The sequence below is a fragment of the Mustela nivalis genome, assembly GCF_964662115.1.
Source record: "Mustela nivalis genome assembly, chromosome: 19".
Classification (NCBI taxonomy): Eukaryota; Metazoa; Chordata; class Mammalia; order Carnivora; family Mustelidae; genus Mustela; species Mustela nivalis.
Window position 1 is genome coordinate 759,511 of NC_139038.1, and position 11,781 is coordinate 771,291.

The following is an 11,781-nucleotide window of genomic DNA, read 5'->3' on the forward strand; positions in this document are numbered from 1 at the left end:
CACACCTGGCCAGGGAAAGATCACTGTCCAGCCCTGGGAGCCTCAGTCAAGGGGGGCTCTCCTGCCCAGGAAGGGCCCCAGAGCAGCCGAGGTGGGCAGGAGGAAGTTGGCCCGTGACTCAGGGGAAAGCTGGAGCCAGCCCCAGGCCTCGGGCCTGAGCTGCAGGAGCCCTAAATCCAGGGAGAGCTTCCGTCATGTGGGATGTTGCCGTGTCTGCCCAGACACGAGATTCGGGGGTTCACACTGATTTTCTACCTGAGCGGCCTTAAGAGGCCTGCAGTGACCTGAGACATAGCACAGAGCAGAGGAGGGCACAGGACAGTGTGGGGGAGCTAAGAGCCGAGTGACTTCCTGCCTGCCCTGCAGCTGCATGTACCCTGGCTGACCGCCTTCCTCCCAGAACCCCCTGATTCTCAGCTGAGAGCTTATGTGCAGGGGAGCAGTGAGCTAGGGTTCCAAGGCCAAGACCAAGGGGTGATGTGGAACTCAGTCTCCTCCTCTGCATACCTCGGCTGCTTCCTGGGAACCCTACTCCACAGCGAAGAGAGGGTGAGTCCTGGGGATGGGGGGTGCAGAAGCAGTCCTGGTTTGGGGGGTGACAGGGAGATAGGCAGCAGCTGTGGGGCCTATCTCAGGAGCATGCTTGTCCTCTTGGGTGTGGGGTGGGCAGCAGAGAGCAGAGGACACGATGGGGAGGAAGACAGATGGTTCCCACACAGTGAGTGCTATGCTGAAGGCCAGGTATGGCGAGCACCTGGCAGTGGCTGGGGTCAGGGAGGGGCCCTGAAGCCGGGATGGAGCTCTGGGACCCTGGGGACAGGTCTCAGAGAAGGCAGCCCAGCAGGGCCCTCCGAAACACACCTGATTTATGGAGGGGTGCCTGCAGCTGGGACAGGGACTGATGGTGCCTGGGCCTCTCCCCTTCCCTCCTGTCTCCAGAGGTCCTGCTGTGGATGCCATCCACTCCTGGCTCTGAGCCCCAGGACCCAGGCCCGGGCCAGGTCGGCTGGGGTCTCTCGGCCTCGCCAGCTCTTCCTGGTTGCCCGCCAAGGATACGGGGCCCGTGGCAGAGCCGCCTGACTATGTGGATGGGAGGTGATTCTCAAGGTGAAATTTCTAGTTCAGTTGAGTCACTTTTGTTCAAGGCAGCGCACAAAATGTCATCCCCGCCCTGTTCAGCGTACGATGTGCTGCTCTCCCGTCGCATTTAAATTTACTCCACTTTCCCTCCCTGACACCTGTTTAAATCAATATCTTCCTCTCCGGGTCGCGGGGAGAATGTGCCCGGCTCTCCACACAGCGCTTCTCAAATCCACTAAAATCAACACAATAATTGAAATATTTTCAAGCTGATTACACCGCAGCCCGAGGCTAGCCTGGTTGCTAAGGGTGAGCTCCGTGGTTGCTAGGGGGAGTAAATCATCTTGCATTATTTGATTTTTGTTATAGATATGAAACCGCTACTCCCGCGATTAAATGTCTCTCAGCCTAACACCTATGGGACCTGGGGAGAGAGAGGAGAAAGGCGCCAACCTTGACCCTGTCAAATAAATATCTCTAACTTTTCCTGTCCTCGGGCTTCCCGGCCAAACCTGTCTGTGGGTTTTTTTTTTTTTTTTTTTTTTTTCTTCCCTTAACCTGACTTTAGACAACAAAGCTTTGGGGACAGTGAGATGAAGAGAGGGAGACCATCCGCTCTGTTTGCCGGCTGCATGGCCTCACCCTCAACCCTCCTGCCCAGGCCAGCCCGGTGGCCCCGAGGGAGGGGCAAGCACCCTCTCAGGCAGGGGAGTGAGGACCCGTCTCCCCTGTGACCCCTGCCTGCTGCTGGACCCCTGCCCCTCGGCGGGCGAGTGAGCCGCCAAGCCCCAGGGCCTCAAGGCAGATGGGCGCATAGCTCCTACTGTGGAAGCTGGCGGGGGAGAGGGGAAGCAACTCACCCACTCCCGCCCGCCTCAGGCCCACCCTCCACACCCCTCCAACCACTGCCCAGCTGTCAGTTAGGGGCCCTGGGCCTTGGGGCTGCACCTTGTCCCCAGCCTACCCCGGCCAGCACTCTCAGAGAGGCTGGGTCCCTGGCCAGCCAAGGCTGTGCCGGCTAAGCTGTGAGCACCTCTGCACAGAGCCGGCTGGCTGGAGGCAGGTGGGCCGTGAGGCTGCCCTGCTGGGACCCAGCCAGCTGTTCCCATGAATGAATCTGAGTAAATTAACAAACAGCACACAAACCTGTCAATTGAATCATTCTTGATGACTCTAAGTACTGGGCTGGCTGGGCGGGGCCTCACCCCTGCTCCTAGAGTTCTGGAACCATGTCCCTCCCCAGTCCTGTCCTCGAAGCTCATCCCTGAACCTCCCCTTTGGGACCAGATTTGGCTCCCAAAGCACTACCTTCACTGGGCTTGTCCCTGTGCTAGAAACTTCCTTGGCTCCCAGCTTCATGGCCAGGCAGATGGCAGAACTCAGCTTTGAGCCCCCCAGAGTGGTCGCAGCTCCTACTGCTACCCTTCCTCCACCTCAGACGCCCCGGGGCTGCCTGAATCTTGTTCCCTGCCTTGAGCACCTGGCTCTTTGGGGCCCAGTCCTGGCGCCTTCTTTTCTGGAAGTCTTTTCTATCTCCCATGAGCTCGTTGCCTGCCTCATGATGCTTTTCTGTGTCCACTGTGCAGCACTCTGCAGTTTGTCCGGGGAGGTAGCTAGTGCTGGAGCTGTCACCAGATCAGGTTACCCCGCTGCCACCTCCTGGACAGGGTGCCCGGAAGGAAATAGGGCACAAACCCGCAGTGCTCACTGCTAGCTGCTGCAAGCCCTGTCCAGTCCCCAGACCCCAGATCCCCATGCTGGAGCTCTCTGCCCCCACGGGAGGTCAGGTGCTTGGAAAGGCCAGTGCAGGGGGCTGTGGCAAGGGAGGTGGCCCGAGCAGGGCCTATGTGGGCTGGGCAGTGGGCAACCTTTCAACTGTGCCCTGTGGAAACCCAGCCCAGCCCAGCCAGGCCAGCGTGGGGCTGAGGGTAGACCTCCTTTTGGAGGGCTCGTTACTTGCCAACACATCGCTTTCTCACCTGTCCTTGGAGAACCATGTGTCAGGCTGACCCCAACACACACATGAGGACGCTGAGGTTCAGAGGTTCAGCCCTCCACCTGCGGGGCCCTCAGCCAAGAACTGGGGCTGAGGTTGGGGATGTGGGTGCTTTGGGCAGGCTTGTTAGCATCAAAGCTACAGAATTGGCCAGTGTGCCTCAAGTCCAGACCCTGACCCTCAGACTTGGGTGGGGCCAGCAGGGTTTTATTTATTTTTAATTTAATTTAATTTTTTAAAGAGAGAGAACAAGAGAGGAGAGAGAGAGCTTGCATGCACTCAGGGCGGGGAGGGGCTGAGGGGAAGGGAGAACCTTAAGCAGGCTCACGCCTAGTGCCAAGCCTGAGGTGGGGTTCGATCTCATGATCCTGAGATGAAATTGAGTCGGATACTTAACTGACTGAGACCCCCAGGTGCCCCAAGCATGTTTTAGAATGACTGAAGCATGTTCTGGAATGTCTGAGGCCTTGGAAAAGAGGCCTGGGGCAAGACGGTGCTGGTGGGAAGATGTGGAGGTCTAGCGAAGGCCCAGGGCTGGCGTCTGCAGCCCCTCACCCACCCACTTCAGGCCATGCTCTGGTGTGCCCGCCCCGTGTGCGAGCCCCTGCCTTGCCCAGAGCCAGTGGGGCCCGAGAGGCTACATCCTGCCCATTCTGCAGACAGATGGCAGAGGCAGAGGGTGTGGAGCTGGAACTTGAGTCCGGACCGTGTGGTTCCCGTATCTGGCTCTTTCCTCTCCTCCCCTGGCCTCACATCCTCCCTGTAAGAGGCATGTGAAGTGGTCAGCGTGTGTGGCAGGAAGGAGGGAGGGCTGGGGGGCTTTGTGCTGGCACACAGTCCCTGCTCCATACATGGGGCTGGTTACTCAGGGTTCCTGCAAGTCCCCAGGCAGGCACGGGCCAGGGCAGCCTGCCCCTGAGGGCCTTTGCCCAAGGGCCTCACGCCCCTCCTTGTGCTGTGCGGAGTCCTCTGCCTGGGGTACCCTTCCCTCAACCCACCCCTAAGCTCCTACATATCCCTCAAGGCCTCTTCTACTACCACCACTTTCCTGTAGTCCAGGGCTCCTACAGCCCCCAGGGCGTGCTCCTGTGAAGGCAGACCCACTGGTTTGGGATCTGTCCTGCCCATAGGTCTGGCACTTCTGAGGCGAGGCCACATGATTCACTGTGTGTCCCCAGCAAGGCCCAACCCAGAGCCAGGCGCTGAGTTGGCTTTGTTGAATCTTTGCCAGGAGCACCCAGAAGCGAGGGGTGGCCCTGTCTGCTTGATTTGGCTCATACTTGGACCCATGAAGACCACTCTGTCCCCCAGCCTGGGTAGGGGTGGGCTGGCCCATGGCCTGGATGGCCATCAGGTTGGCTCAGGGTTTCCCTCTGCTGCAGCTGAGGCACAGGTGGACAGGATGTGTTGAGGGCATGAGCTGGAGGGTACCTTAGCCCTAAGAGTCCCCAGGCCAGATGGAACACCACTGGGGAGCTCTGATCTCTGCAGATACTAGCTTCAAATGTCCAGGGGTAGGGGGAGCCTTTCATGACCTGGCAATGGGTGTAGATCAGAAGGAGCCAAGGGTGTTGGGACAGGCCTGGAGGGAGTGTCTCAGCAGGACTGAGAGAGGTACCAGGGCAGAGATCTCAGTGGGCGTTGTCTCCCGGAGGCCACCCAGGGGCTCTGGGATGGAGACCCAGTGTGTCTCTTGCAGTTAGTATGCTGGGACAGGTGGGGGATCTGGGGAGGGCATCTGCCCATAGGGAGCTCGGGGCTCGTCTGGGGGCAGCTGGGGAGGCCCAGAGGTCTTGCCCTCTTCCCCCAACACTTAGGGCAGCTTAGAGCCCACAAGATTCACTTCGCCCAGTGCCCTCACCCAGTATGGGGATCCACACCACAGCCAATGCCAGACACTGTCTTCCAGAACCTTCTGGCAGCCCTAGCTCTGGCCTCTAGCACTGGGGTTCCAGCACGGAGCACAGAGAGTCCCATGTCCCATCCCCCAGGGAGCCTGGGGATGGCCCCAGAGCCCCTCCTATTTGTGGGGAGGCCACCTCCTGCCCCGCCACGCTGCTGGGACCCTCCTCACCATTGAGCGGGGCCATCTGCCACCAGAGCCACGAGTCTCCGGGCAGAAGCCGCAGCGACAAGCTCGAGATGTGGCGGTGCAGTTATCAGCAGAAGCAACATCTGCCCGCCCGGCCGCCAACAATGGTAGGCCATTTAGTCTGTCCCCTCCTCCCTTTAGCTGCAGACAACAGCTCCCAGTATTATATTTTCCCACTCAATTAGCACCATCATCCTGCTGAAAGAGAGGCCAATTTACCTATAATGACATCATTGTTAGGGAAGTGGCGGCTGGGCTGTCACCAGGTTGCGGAGACAGGTCCGTCTCTCTCCACTAACCCTGACAGGGACGGGACGGGGAGCCGGGCGGGAAGGCAAGGGGCGCCCAGGCGGCCTATCGGCGGCCACCCCGTCACCTCCGACCACAGACATTGTTTCCGACAGTTCTCAGGAGCAGTGTGGCGGAAAATTGAGTCCAGATTCATTAGGTTTTTCAGTGTGCCGCTCAAGTCAGTTAAATTGATACATTTCCTAACGAAATTGAAGTGCTTTGTGCTGCCAGCGGAAAGCCGGGTGACCGGCCTCGGCCCGCTGAGCAGCAGAACGAGCTGACGGATCCATTAGGCCGCTCCCAGTGCCGGCCCCCTCTCCCTCCATTCCTGGCCCACGCTGTAAATCTCCGCCAATTTCGGGCCTAATCATCATTATAAACCCTTCCTCTGCCCGCTCCCTCGCCTGCCCGTCCACGCCTCACTCGCAGAACAGCCCTCGGTGCACTAATCGGCTGGCCTTGCAGGGTCAGCATCCCCCTGGAGCAGCAGGCCCCAGGGGCCGGGGACCCCAAGGCAGAGCGGCACCAAGAAGGGGGCCCTGGGCTTCAGGAGTGGACCGTGGGCCCTTTTGGCAGATGGGACTGCGATGCAGACGCAGAGTGCCAGGGCTGAGAGGGACCCCGGAGACCCCGGTTTCCCGCTTGACTCTGGTTACCATTTGCACTGAGGTCCCTGCAGAAAGTCCCCAAATGTAGAGACATTTACACATGTGTTCACCTGCAGAGCTCCCAGATCAGGGCCAGGAGGTCCCAGCGCCCTCACCATGCTTTGGCCGCTCCTCCGACCCCAGCATCTTGGGTCAGTCCTGCCCTGCTTCTGAACGTCCTGTGCTTTGCACAGTGTTCTGTTTGTGTCTGGATGTTTCTGCTGCCCCTCAGAGTCAGGCCCTCTGCACTGCTGCGTACTATTCCCCGGTGCTCGACTTGCCCCGCCACTGTTTCTGGCTCGGGACTGTAGTGGGTGTGAGAGCAGTTCTGGTGCACGTCCTCAGGTGCCGTGAGTGCTCATCTCTGGAAACTTCTCCTGCCCCCTGCCCTCCCATCCATTGTTCACAGAGCTGCCAGGTGAGTTCTAGAAATACAGACGCAGGTCCTCCCCTCCCTCCTGCTCCTGGCAGGAAGGCTCCTATGCCCAGGTTCCCCATAGTCAGAGAAGGGGGACGCAGAACGGCCCCAGGAAGCTGCTACAGGCTCTGCATTTGCAGTCAGAACTGGTTTCTGTCTCATGAAGGTAGATTAGGATGCAAGGCCGTGCCCATGGGTGTCAGTGTGTAAGATGTCCCCATTCTGCATGTCACCCTTGAGGGAGCCAGGAGACAGCAGCATCTCTGCAGCAATGGGCACGCCTCATGCCCACCACCCTCTGAGCGAAGGGACACGGTATGGCTGAGGCCCAGGCTAGGGCTGGGAAAGAGGATCGGGAGCCAGCTCAAGGGGGAGTCCGCCGGCCACACGGGGACAGTCCGACACCAGATACTTAACAAGGTTATAACCCATGCAAGAAATAGCCACCATGGGTCCAGAGCCATGCAGATAAATAAGTTAATAAACACACAGGGAGGAGGGAAAGCTAGGGTTTCAGAACCACCGTTTGTCAGCCATCATAGTGTCATTGGTTCCGGCAGGAATCAAGGATGGATGTTAGAACGAACAGGTGATGTCGGGTGAGAAGTGAGGTTTTCCATAGTCGGGGAGCAGGGTGTGCATGGAGAAAGAGGCTTTACGGTGGGAAAGCTGCAGGCGCCATGAGAGCCTCGCCAAAGCTGAGTTAGACCCCGTGTGCCCCGAAGCACAAGGACAGAGCTCCAAGGACAGAGCATCACCCTGAGATGTTCCTTCCAAAAACACACACCATGGTGTGATTGTGAGGACAAGTCCCCAAACCAACTGGAGGGATGTTTCTGTAAAATGATGGGCCTGCCACCTTCCCAAGAGGCTGAGCTATGGTGGTCGAGGGGAGACCCATGCGGTGATGTGTCCTAGCAGCCAGCTGCAGCCCGTGGCCCTGGGTAACTGGGTCCTTGGCTGTGAGGGACACTCTTGAGGTAAGGGACCTTCTGGTCAAAGCCTATCTGGGTTTCCTTGTGGGATTCTTGCAATTCCCTTTTCAGTTTGAAATTCTTCCAAAAGAAAAAGTTAAAAATAAAAAGCTGTAGCAAACATGCTCAGTGAAAGATTCAGACACGAAAGGGCATGTGTTGTATGATTCTGTCTGTACAGAATGTCCAGGGCAGGCAAATGCACAAAGACAGGAAGCAGACTGTGGGGCAGGGGTGGGGAGAGGCGTGGCAATGGCCAGTGGGCACTGGGGCTTTTTTCGGGGAGAGGAAAATGTTTGAAACTGGAGGGTGTGGGGAGATGCCCAACACTCTAACTGTACTAAGAGCCACCGAAGTGTTCACTTTGAAGTGGTGACTCTTATGTTACATGAATTAAAATCAGAAGCTACAGGACTGTAAGGATACAGGTCTGATCCTGCCGCTCCCAGCTGAACGTCTTCAGGACATCCAGGGCTGGTCAATCCTGTTGACTCCTCCTCCTCCTGCATCCTACTCATATCCACCCGCTAGCCTCTTGAGTACATGAAGCTGTTTGTGCCCCTGGGCCTTTGCACATGCTATGCTTGGCATCCGCCGGCACTTCTAACCCTGTCAGATCTCAGCTTCAGCTCTTCTCCTTCTCTGACTTCTCTTTCTCCCCCAACTCCCTAGTCTGCCCCCACACAGATAATTTGGCATGGACCCCTTGTTCAGTCTTTGGACCATGTCGTGCTCATGTGGGACCCCAGATAGCAGAGGTAATCCACGGATGTTAGTGAAGTGAGAGATGGTGACACCTGGGAACAGAGGAAATGGTGGGTGGGAGGGCAGGACTCACAGCCTGGTTCCATCCCTGCCCCTGGGAGAAGCTGCAGGTGGGGACAGGAGGAGGGCTCAGCCAGCAGGGTGTCCCTGATACCTAGGGCCTGGGGCTGCAGGATTCTAGGACTCTGGGAGGGCTCTGGGACCCTGGGAGGGCTCGGCCAGCAGGGTGTCCCTGACACCTAGGGCCTGGGGCTGCAGGATTCTAGGACTCTGGGAGGGCTCTGGGACCCTGGGAGGGCTCGGCCAGCAGGGTGTACCTGACACCTAGGGCCTGGAGCCTGCAGGATGATGAGGCTGTTTCTGGGGCACTGAGCCAGACCCGAGGGTGACCTGAGCTGCTAGCCGGGACAGGTGCTGTGGCCCTCCGTGGGGAAGGGGCGAGACTGCCCCTCAGTGCTCAAACCACACCTTTGCTGCCTGCTTTGCTCCTTGGAGCCCCCAGCCTCAGCCTGCTGACGTGGTCAGGATCCTGGAGGATGAACACGAGGTTCTGGAATTCCCCAGAAGATGGAGAAAGGGAGGGTGGTGGGGTACCCCTCCTGATACTCATATGAGTCAGAAGGAAGAAAGCCTGCCAAGTGACGTCGGAGCTGACAGGGGACAGTGTAGAACCACCTGTTACGACGGCCACTGGCCACCCATGGTCGTATGTTCCAGACGTGGCCAGTGTGAAGGAAGCATAAAGTACCTCCCCAACTTAGTACGAGTAAGAGCATGAGTGATTTTATCAATCTTTTTATGTCGAGGCCGTGGTTGGAATTATTGTATTTTTGGTGCATCAAGTTAAATAAAATAAATTATTTAAATGACTGTCACCTTCTTACTTTTTGTCGTGGTTACCACGAAGTTAGTGATCTCTTCCTTGGGTGCCCGTGTTTCCTTTTGGAGGCTGCCGATCTAGCAGATGTGAACCCAGACTTAGAAACACAGGGCTGGGTCCTTGTCTCACTCCCACTTCAGAGCCACCTCCAACTGGATTAACGTTGGCTTTAGTTTGTGTGTTTGTTTAAACTGAGGTGATGTCCACGTGACAGAAAAGCCACCGTGGCAGCCATTTTAGAGTGTGGATTCTGTGGATTTAGTCCCCTCACCTGTGGCTGGCCCTAGCGTACCTTTCCCCCAGCCCCGAGCACCCGCTGGTCCCCTCCAACCACCGAGAGCCACCGGGTCTGGATGTGGCTCACGGTCTTTCGTGAGGGGCTTTCTCGGTGCGACGTGCCCACAGCCCATCGTGCTGCGAGGGGTGCTGGTGCCAAGTAATGTCCCTCCGTGTGGATGCCAGTTCCTCATCCGCCTGTCCTGGACACCTGGGCTGCAGCCATCAAATTCTGGCTATTGTTGAGAGAGCTGCTGGGGACATAATATGGGTTTTTGGATTTTTTTTTTTTTTAAATTTTTAGAGAGAGCAAGCGAGAGCATGAGCTGGGGGAGGGGCAGAGAGAGAGAGAAAATCCCAAGCTGACTCTCCGCTGGGCGCAGAGCCCAACACCGGGCTCCATCTCATGACCCTGAGGTCAGCACTTGCTCCCAAATCAAGAATAGGTGACTGAGCCAACTGAGCCACCCAGGCGCCCTCATGAGGCTTTTGTTTGAATATCTCTCTTCAATTATTGGACTAAAAATTTAAATATAAAAAATAAAATTATGAAAAAGAAAGTGATGTTTCTGCCTCCAGCTCTTCACTTACTTGAGACCTCAACTGGCCGTCTCTCCCTCACCGAGGCACACTAACAAGTCGCCGAACACCCTCCCCTCCCAGGGGCTGCCTTGGGTTGAGGGGCATCAGGAGGTATAGGTGGGGGCCCCTGGGTCACGTTGCAGATGGGTCCTTTGCCCATGGGGGACTTTGGTCTTATCCTCAGTGCATTGAGGGGCCAGGGCTCTGTGAAGGGTTGGGGGCCTCTCAGGGCAGGCTGGGCCCTGAGACCCCAGGCCTGGGGAATCTGGGATGTCCTCAGGACTGGCTGTTGCGTGAGAAGTGGGCTGGAAGCCCCAGGAGCTCCTTCTATGGGCCCAAAGCAGCAGAAACACCAAGGACCCTCTTATTGGAGGGTGATAAGTGCCATCCTCAGGCTGGGCTGAGGGTTGTCCAAGGCTTGGCCTTGGAGCTCGGAGCTGCTTGCGCAGCCTGGAGGCCGCTGGTGGTGGGGTGGGAGCAGGGACCTGGCTTGGCCGCCCTCCCATCTCATCTCCACACTTGATGTTTGTGGAAGATCCTTAAGCAGCCTGCTAGCTGTGTGATTGTGTCCAGTGTGGCAAGGTTGGGTGTAGTCCTGTCCCCCTGCCCGCTCAGAGGCAGACCCCTTCTTCAGGGCTGCCCTCCACTGACTGAGCAGGGAACTGCCTCTAGGCAGAGGGTCCCTGGGCTGAGGTGCAGGGCCTAGGGTGAGGCCCCTACTTGCTCCAGGCCTCCATGTCTTGGTCATGGAAGGATCATGGCTGGGAAGGGTCCTAGGGCAGCCCAGGCTCCCTGTGGGCAGAGAACCAATGAGGCCCTCCTCTGATGAGCAAGAAAGCTGTAGGTCTGGCCATGTGTCTCCCAGGCCCCAAGCTAGCATGGGGAGGGGGCTTCAGATGCCGCCCATCCTCTGTCCACCCCCCCAGGAGCCTCTTCCCTCTCTGGGGCATTGGACCCGCAAACAGGTTGAGACTGTGCACCATGAGGTGGGGGTCAGGGTAGGGTGGGGGCACAGCCCAGGAGAGGCCTCGTGGGAGGGTCGCCTGGGCTGAGTCTTCGATATGGTGGTCCAGGTGACAAGCGGGGCAAAGAGACAGCAGGTACAAAAGCTCAGAGTCAGGGTGTCTGGGTGTGGTATGTTTGGAAGGCTGAGAGGTAGGGGGCTCTCCCTGCAGCTTTGGGGTCCAGCTCTGTCGGGTCAGGGAGTGACACGGTCAGTTCTCTTCTGGGATCCTGCCATCCCTGGACTGATGCTGAAGCTCTGACCGGGGGCCTGCGGGGTGTAGGTTTGTTTCGGGGGGGGGCGGTTTCCTCAGCGGTGGCACCGGCGGGCCTGACCCAGAGGGGCCATGGGACCATTTAGTATACCGCTCCCGGCCCCCACACTTGGGTGGACACTTGTTTATAGGCTGCCGAGAGGCCAAGATGGAAATTTATGGTGTTGAGGAAAGGCCCTCTTGCCCAGGGTTCCGGCCCATCGAGGGAAGTGCAGAAGCTCTTAACAAATCGATGAGCTGCATTGACTCAATAAAGCCTGAGCACGGGCCCCTACCTGCCCCCCCGGGGCCGCTCAGGCTTCTCGAAGGTGGGGTCCCGCCGGCAGCAGCTCAGGGGGTGGGGTCTTCCTGCCACCTCTGGAAAGGACGGGGTGTCTGGAGTGGACCCAGGAGGCAGCATTGTTGGCAGGCCTGGCTGTGGCTTGTGGTTCACATCTCTGCTGGTAGCTGGGGTGGGGGGTGTCTCTGGCATTGCCCCCTTCCTGCCTCCCACCCTGGAACCC

The 11,781-nt window shown here is 58.1% G+C and overlaps 1 protein-coding gene across 4 annotated transcripts in view; it reads right to left on the reverse strand.

Moving 5' to 3' along the window:
- ZFAND2A (zinc finger AN1-type containing 2A) overlaps positions 1–11,562 on the reverse strand; it is a 123,856-nt gene extending 112,294 nt beyond the window's left edge. For all 4 annotated transcript variants that reach the window (XR_014306337.1, XM_082714069.1, XM_082714070.1 and 1 more), the window contains exon 1: positions 11,544–11,562. The gene's annotated coding sequence lies outside the window, so the exon portion shown is untranslated. The remainder of the gene's footprint in view (positions 1–11,543) is intronic.
- Positions 11,563–11,781: the final 219 nt, after the last annotated feature.